Here is a 9,146-nt window from a genome sequence, read left to right as displayed (position 1 = left end):
ATTTCTAAGGCTGCAAGAAATCGACTCATATTTACTTCTGGTTAACCCAACACAGCAACAACAATTCTGAACATTAATGGAGAGCTCTGTTTAGAACCAGAAGTAAATATGAAATTCACCTTTAACTGGAGAATGCGGCTCCTATCAAAAGCTAGTTTTTGGAAATCTACATGTTGATGGGTCGATCTCTTTGGAGATGCTAAGCCTTTCTGCAACACAAACAAAATGCACAAATTGCAACAATGAATGTTTAAACACATTATCTATCAGTTTAAGGGTTTGATATTTTTTTTAGACCAAGTTGTTGGCCATGATATGAACACTGTAAATAAATGTGTAATACAATTTTTCCGTAGACAAAGTTTCAGCTTCATTAGTCGTCAAGTTTTTGACAAAAAAGTGAAAATCACAGAGCAATGTTTTGTCTCACCGAGATGAAATTTATTTCTGTGAAATTGTTTTACTCATTTCTCAAAAACTACAGCACCTAAAATAAACAAGTAATATTTTAAGGGAAGCTTTTTACCATCATTATCTTTGGTAATGACTGACTGCTCCTCCAAAATATGGCTCAGCCAAACAAAAGGTTCCCCGTGAATATCTGAACTGACCACAGAGAAGAAGTCAAGGTTCCTGTCCAATGCATCTGGTGACCATGTCCATCCTAGTAGTAAGACATCCCAACTGTATGAATGGTTCATCTTTTTCACTTTGCCAGAACAAGACGAGGTAGATATCCTGGGCAACCATCTACACCTGTACACAAGAAAAATTACTATAGAACAGGAGTTGATAAAGGTAAACTGAACTATTTGCCACACTTGCATGGCTTGTTGGTCCTCTGCAGGAAGAATGATTTCTCCCAAAGCAAACAACAATCCTGTATTTTGACTTTAAAGGAAAACCTTGCCTTGGAACAGTCGAGTTGGTCTTTGAAAAGCATTTGTAACCGCTTGTTATAAAATGCACGATTAGAAAGATATTTTAAAAGTAGAATATAATGATCCACAAAAGTATGACTCGAAATTGTGTGGTTTTCTTTTTACCTTGTCGTCTAACACGGTCGGCAATTTATGGGAGTCAAAATGGCCAACCGTGTAAGTTCTCAAAGTAAAAGGAAAACCACACAATTTCGAGGCACATTTGTGTGGATCATTGTATTCTACTTTTAAAAAATCTTTCTAACTATGCATTTTATAACAAACAGTTACAAACGCTTTTCAAAGACCAACTCGACCGGTCAAAGGCAACAGGTTCCTTTAAGTAGATAGTAATCTTTTAAGCGATTGAAAGAGTGCACTAAATCAAACCATACTAAAATAACGTTTCAACCCTAACAAAGTCTTTCTCGAAGCAAAGACTCCGCTAGGGTCGAAACGTCAGGCCATTAACTATTTTTTGCATTTGTACCGTCAGTCCTTTTGGTTGGTAAGATTTTTTTTCTCATTTAATTCCAACCTTCATATCACTTCTCTGTCATGTAATGGTAGGATCAGGGGAGGGGTACATCTTCCAGCGAGACGACAGCTCCAGCATTGCATTCACCGCACCATGACTACACTGATGAATGACAGCCTGCAAGGTAACTAACAAAACAATGTTTTTAAAAAATAGTCAAAATAAATAAGATTTTAAATGCACTGGACACTATTTGTATATGTCAAAGAACAGTCTTCTCCTTTGGTGTATCTCAAAAATGCATAAAAAAACAAACCTGTGAACATTTGAGCTCAATCAGTCGTCGAAGTTGCGAGATAATAATGAAAGAAAAAACACCCTTGTCACACTAACTTGTGTGCTTTTAGATGCTTGATTCCGAGACCTCAAATTCTAAACCTGAGGTCTCAAAATCAAATTCGTGGGAAATTACTTCTTTCTCGAAAACTAAATTACTTCATAGGGAGCCGTTTCTCACAATGTTTTTGTACTATCAACCTCTCCCCATCATTTGCAACCAAGAAAGGTTTTATGCTAATAATTATTTTGAGTATAATACCAATAGTGTCCACTGCTTTTAAGCTCATCATGAATGATGGTTGGTAACAACCTACCTGAGAAAAGGGACTGTAAAAGCATGTCAACTTAGAAATGTAGATAATTAATGGGTTTGCCTACTAACATGATAACTATCAAATAACTGTACTAATTGAGTCATGAAAGAAAAGGAGTCTTATGGACAACGTTGAACAAACATTTATTTATTGAGAATTACATGCTTAGATGAAGTCCAGACAGTTTTGCTTTCGTGAGTGCTGCTATTTTTACTAAAAAACAAGTAAAGGCTAGAAGGTTGACAATTCAGTGCATATCACACATCAGTGTTAAATAAATTAAAGTTAATAACCTGGCAGTTTTGTCCTACAACACTTAAGTCCACATACACACAAAACTTGTATATTCGGTTTGCGGTTTGTGGTATCTACTTTGCTGTAGATCTTGGAGTTTATTTCGAAATTCAAGAAGTTATTTAGTTCTGAAAACAACCTTTTACCATATTCACGTCTACCTGACGGAAGGTAGGAAATGGGAGACTTTTGGGATGCTTGGTGGCAGCAGACTTACCAGTTAAAATCCATTGTTCTCGCTAATGTGCGCATGCTCAGAACTACATAAACAATGGAAATTTACCTGGTAAGTCTGCTGCCACCTAGCGTTCCAAAGTCTCCCATTGGCTAGGACTACCGGTACTACTTTTGCTTTTTATTTATCGAGTAGAATAAAAACAAGCTCCCAAAGAACAAACTCTACATTTTATAGCAATAATATGGTTTTACAGCAAACTGAACATAATTATACATTGATACATGCAGTGCCAAGCACCTCACTATGCAATGCCTCATCTTTCTCCCATTTTGGCATTCAGCACAAGAATGTTCAAACTACAGTCATTACATTGAGTTCTCCATCTTACATGTCTGAGTGGTTTAAGATGCTCCTTGATGTATAATAAATACACACAAAAACATGTCCCCATAATCCAACTCTGCAGAGGTTGCTCCAGGGAGCTGGATGGTTTGTCTTTATGCATGAATCTCATGTTCTGTTGCTGTTCAGAGACTCCTGGTGGGTAGTTCCATCACACAGGTTATCTTTGGTCCTGCTTTGTTAGCTCTCTTGGCTGTGGCTGTGTTCCTTTCTGGAGAGTGACTGTTGTTCATACATGTTGTCATTAGATGGTTCTTCAGATCTCATCAAGGTCTGATAGTCTCACTTCACCACTCTGGTGGGATGACCACCACTCTGGTGTGATGATCACCACTCTGGTGGGATGACCACCACTCTGGTGGGATGACCACCACTCTGGTGTGATGACCACCACTCTGGTGGGATGACCACCACTCTGGTGGGATGACCACCACTCTGGTGTGATGATCACCACTCTGGTGGGATGACCACCAGAGTAATCATCAATTCCATCCATCCCTTGCATCACTCTCAGCATTCAGTGGATTAGATTGCTTGAAGGTGAATGCTTGAATACACCTCAGCATAGCTGGATCACTACCAGTCCAACACCATCTCCACTCTGGTTGGATGACATCAGTGGCTTAGGTTCACCTCCAGGTGAATGCTTGAATACACCTCAGCATAGCTGGATCAACTACCAGTTCTACACCATTTCCATCCTGCTGAACAGCATTGATATCCATCTAGGCCAAATTTACCATTCTCCACTTGCAGGGCATGCGATAGCTGTATAAGCGAAGAATGCCTAGTAATGTTTATGCTCCTGGCATGCCTGCCTTGCACATTTTCGTGGGGATGGGAATCATTGGGAAACTTTGAGTTGGATGGTAACCTCACTGCAATCCCAACTAAAGTTGGGGTGCCCCAACTGTAACACTTAAGCTGGGACCATTCATTTGGCCAATTGTCAAATAAGGGCAGAACATGCGTCTCGACTTTTTGAATGACTCAACTCGTTAGCACAGAATAAAAACACTTTTTGGGGGGTCAGTTACTTTTAGGGGCAAATTTATTTCCTTACACTAACAAAACAAGGATTCACAGTAATAACAAAAAAAACATACAGCAAAAAAAAAAAAGACAAGTCCCTAGTATCTCAAGACCCTCCCATATCCTCCAAAATACTCCACTCCATGTTAAAAGGCACTGGGTTCTATTAGTAATAATTGTTTAGGATAAAAACTTACTTGGTAATAAGCAATGGAGAGCTGTTGATAGTATAAAACTTTGTGAAAAAAAGGCTCCCTCTGAAGTAACACAGTTTATGAGAAAGAGGTAGTTTCTCACTAAAATATTTGAATTAATTTTGAGACCTCACCTGAGGTCTCCAATTCAAGCAAGGCATCTGATCGAAAGCACACAACCTGTGCGACAAGGGTGTTTTTTGTTCCACTAATCTCTCGCAACTTAGAAGACCAATTGAGTTCAAATTTTCACAGGCTTGTTATTTTAGGCATATGTTGATATACCACAAGTGAGAAGACTAGTCTTTGACAATTATTACCAAAGATATCCAGTGCCTTTAATATCGGAATGTTTGGACGTTTAAATATTGAATGGTTGTTTCAATGGCAAGAAATTGCTACTTGGACTTGGACCTAGAACCCTTAAGTATATTCTATCGGACAACTATCGGACAAATTGACTTCTTAGAAGGGTGTCATGGCCAAGTAAAACATCAAATTCAAGTTTTGGTTGTTTAGTCATCAGGGTGTGGGTTCGAACCTTGACTATGAGCGAGACACTTCTCACCTTTACCAGGGTAGTGAGTAACTGCTGCGAGGGTAGTGGTTGCATTTTTCCCATTTATTTAGGCCCAAGGCCAGTGTTTTTTAGCATTGGGCCAGCACACTTACAACCCGACGAGTCCAAAGTAATGTATCTGAAAAACACTGCCTCACATCAATCAGCGTGAGCATTACCTCAAATTTCAGAAATGTTGTTGAAATGTTGACTTTGAGTCCAATAACAATCTTTCATTTTGTTTTGAGTAGTATTGAGCAATTGGTTTAATTTTGTTTACAAATCACCTTTTGATATCGCACAAGTTGCATACGTATGGACTGATGAACACAGGGTTAAATGATCATTAACTTTTATATTTATACATGAATTTACTTAAACTAAAATTGTGCAACTCTACATTGTACAAGTTTAAGGACCTTCAAAGGCTATGATACAGTGGCGTAGTATGTCCAAGTATCCAGTTTTACGAATGATTTGAACAGCTTTCTTTTTGTAGGAGAGTGAGTACACTGTGTAACTTTTATGTTTCCCCAATTAATTACGGATAACTTTCCGGGAAAAGTTTCCGGATGGCGCCACCACTTTTTCATTTGAAATGAAATAATATAGTATCTAATTTACCTCAATGAGTTATCCCTTTTTGTAATAATGAGTGAAAAAGTGGTGGCGCCATACGGAAAGTTATCCATCTATTATTTCATATCAAATGAAAAAGTGGTGGCACCATACGAAAAAGTGGTGAAAGGATACAGAAAGTTGTCAATTCCCATTGTCAATTCCCGTTGTCAATTCACATGATTCAGCATGTCTCAAAAATGAAAATAATTTCAGTAACAGAAAATTCATTTCAATGTCGGTCTGGATAACTTTCCGTATGGCGCCACCACTTTTTCACTCTTTTTTACAAAAAGGGATATCTCATTGAGGTAAATTAGGTACTATATTATTTCATATCGAATGAAAAAGTGGTGGCGCCATACGGAAACATTTCCGTCGGTCTTCTCACCATAAACCCTTCTAAATGTCTTTGTCTTTATAACAACTGTTGGAAATAGACGAGCTTCAGTCAGGACACGTGTGTTTCGAAGATTGCCGCCACACATAACTGTTAACCCTACCGAACACTACAGTGAGTTAAGCCCACCGACTCACTGAAAATTTAAGCTATGTGTTTGCACCATTTTAGCTGTTTTGAAACCTCATATGCACTTTGGTGACTCTTTCAAGAGATACTATAACTGATAATTAACTCACCCCACTGACTTTGCAATGGTTTCGCCAACCAAATTGGCAAACAAATACGGAATAACTGTAGAGAAAATTTGGAGTCTTTCGCTGTCAGCCATTTTGTCTTCATGGAAAAGGTTAATGCCTTACCGAAAAATGTGCGCATCAAATTGGCCCGACGTCACACTGCGAGGCGCGTGTATTATAAAGACAGGGGACCAGTCTAATATCAGAGAGGCACAAGCCAACGTGACTAATTTGCATATCCACTGTTCATTGATACCATTGGTCAAATAAGAAACACATTTTTGTTAGCCATTAAAGGCAGTGGACACTATTTGTAATTACTCAAAATAATTATTAGCATAAAACCTTTCTTGGGGACGAATAATGGGGAGAGGTTGATGGTATAAAACATTGTGACAAACGGCTCCCTCTGAAGTGCCATAGTTTTCGAGAAAGAAGTAATTTTCCACGAATTTGATTTCGAGACCTCAGGTTTAGAACTTGAGGTCTCGAAATCAACCATCTAAACGCACACAACTTCGTGTGACAAGGGTATTTTTTCTTTCATTATTATCTCGTAACTTGAACGACCGATTGAGCTCGAATTTTCACAGGTTTGTTATTTTATGCATGTTGAGGTACACCAACTGTGAAGACTAGACTTTGACATTTACCAATAGTGTCCACTGCCTTTAATATGGATTATATAGCACTGGATTAACAGATTTTTTGAAATTATGTATGGAGTGTGAGAGGAAGAAATAGCCACAATAAAGGAAACCAGCCCTTCGTGAACACACCCATTATAAAATGGAGAAGTCGTCCCCCCCCCATCTTTTGTAAGAAGAATTATTTTCTAGATAATATCAAAAAGAAACCCTTGACCTAAATAATATTTAAAAACCAGCCCAGTTGGGAAACCACGTTACCAATCGTACTTGTGGCATGATATTTTTTGCTGGTAACGCAAACATTATGCTTAAGTTTGTTGTGCTATTTTTGCGCACAGGCAGCTCTATGAAATTTGACAGATTTAAAGGCAGTGGACACTATCGGTAATTACATAATAATTATTACTTTTATAATGGAATGGGCTAACTAATTCGCAACCCTTCCCTTGTCTTTTATTAACAAATTATTATACAATTATGAGCAGTTTTAACATTTACTAAAGAAAACTAACCTTCAATTTTACGGCGGCAGTTTAAAAAAAGACAGTTGGGATAGCAAAATAAACGTGTACACAGACAAATAATAAATTTGGGGGAAGGTAAACGAAAAATAATTTTATTGATTGGGGTATAACAACAACATATTCTTGCAAGCAGACTATGTAATAATCTCTTCTTGTAAGCAGTGTTGGCTCTGAAAAGAGCCAGTTATTTTTGTTTTGAAATAATAATTACCCATACGTTACGTTAAATATCCCTTTTTTATAAAGGGCGATATTAATGTTGAAGCGCCGAATGTGCTTTAAACGAGAGAATTATTCATTCACTTTTATACGAATTTGTACCATTTGTATTTAGCGTTTTCCCCCTGTCTTTAGCTTTTTGGGGCCACTTTTGTGCTTCGGCCATGGCCCTATGTGCTTCACACTCGAATTCTGCAAACTACTTGCACACATGCCTTCAACTATGCGTACCCAAAATACCCCTTGCCAAATTTCGATAGTCAAATATTATGTTACAACAAAAATAATACTGTAAAACTAAGCGATACATCCATCCCTTGGAGCCACGAAGAACAAAGTGGCTCCGATCCCTATAAAGAAGCTAAAGACAGGTGAAGAATAACGCTAAAGACAAGTGATACTAATTAGTTCGTAATTATTACGAGCGAATGAATAGTCATCTATACTTTAAAGCAACTTCAACATTTATACCGCCCACAAAAAGGGATTCATAAAAAAACAAATTAGAGTAATTCTGTCATACTGTGCGAGCGCATTTGGTGGACAACTCTAGACAGTGGCACAATTTACTTTATTATAATACGGAAGCGACATGGTAAAAAAACACATTAGATTTACAAGTCGTAATCCATATCTAATTGTTGCTATTTTATATAAAATAGGATGATTTTTAGTTATTTCCTGCTATTGCTAAATCAATTATTCTTTTTTGTGTGTTTTCACTCGACGGATACTAGGGGGCACCCGCTTTGACCGAGTCCCGTGACTGACAGAGAGCATCGTCAAGGGGTGATTTAGACAATACATTTTAGGGGTGAGGGTTCCGCCTGCCATCCGCCAGTGCGGAACCTGAAGCCTTTTACCCCGGCCTAGGGTCAGGGCCCGCTCAAGGGCCCAGGAAAATTTTGCGATTTAGATGCTCTGTGGTGCAATCTATTCTTAGGCCAATAAGAAGCATATAACACCTTCACATGTATAGTGTCGGCCACCCTTCAAAAAGGACGTGTCCCCACGGTGATGCCCATTTAGCTTCTTAAAACGTGGGCGCAATTGATATTGTGTCCCCCCCCCCCCAATAAAGTTGTTGGGAGGAACATGGCCCCCTGCCCCCCCCCCCCCCCCCTGATTGTGACGTTTACGTTTACGTTTACGTTGATACTCGGCAGAATCCTTAAGTGAGGACGTAAGGCCAAGGGTGCTTGATTGTTGATGCAGTGCAGATCGGACACAAAAGTGCTAACAGAGAAACAAAACTGAAGAAACTGAAGGTGATGAAGACAAGACAACTGGGAGTGGAACTCAACTGGTGCTAGACAAAGTGCGAGTAAAAACTGGGCTGCTGCTTATAGGCTCGTTGCAACTCCTCCCCTGAAGGACTCTAAGGTTGGAGCGGCCAACACCACAACTGGGAGCGAGTTCCAGACTTTGACTGTTCTTGGAAAGTAGGAACTACCATATAGCTGAGTGCGGCTAGTGATGGTCAGGAGTTTGCAAGGGTGGTATGATCTGTTGTTGGAAGGAATCATTGGAGACAGGTAATGGGAGGCATTGATGGCGACGATGTTGTGCTGTATCTTGTAGAGCAATGACAGACTGGCGGCCTGTCTTCTCCATTCAAGTGACTTCCACTCAAGCTCTTGTAGCATGGAGGAAACATGCTTGTCATCACATGCTTGTCATCACATGTCCCCGGAGATTTCGTCAAAATAAAATAGCTATTGTGGTCCCGAGAATGGGCCTTGACCATGGGCGTCAATCAGGGGTGGGACAGGGGAACATGTCCCCC

Source organism: Asterias amurensis, chromosome 1, assembly GCF_032118995.1.
Source record: "Asterias amurensis chromosome 1, ASM3211899v1".
In the NCBI taxonomy this organism is placed as follows: Eukaryota; Metazoa; Echinodermata; class Asteroidea; order Forcipulatida; family Asteriidae; genus Asterias; species Asterias amurensis.
This window is presented reverse-complemented; position numbering follows the sequence as displayed.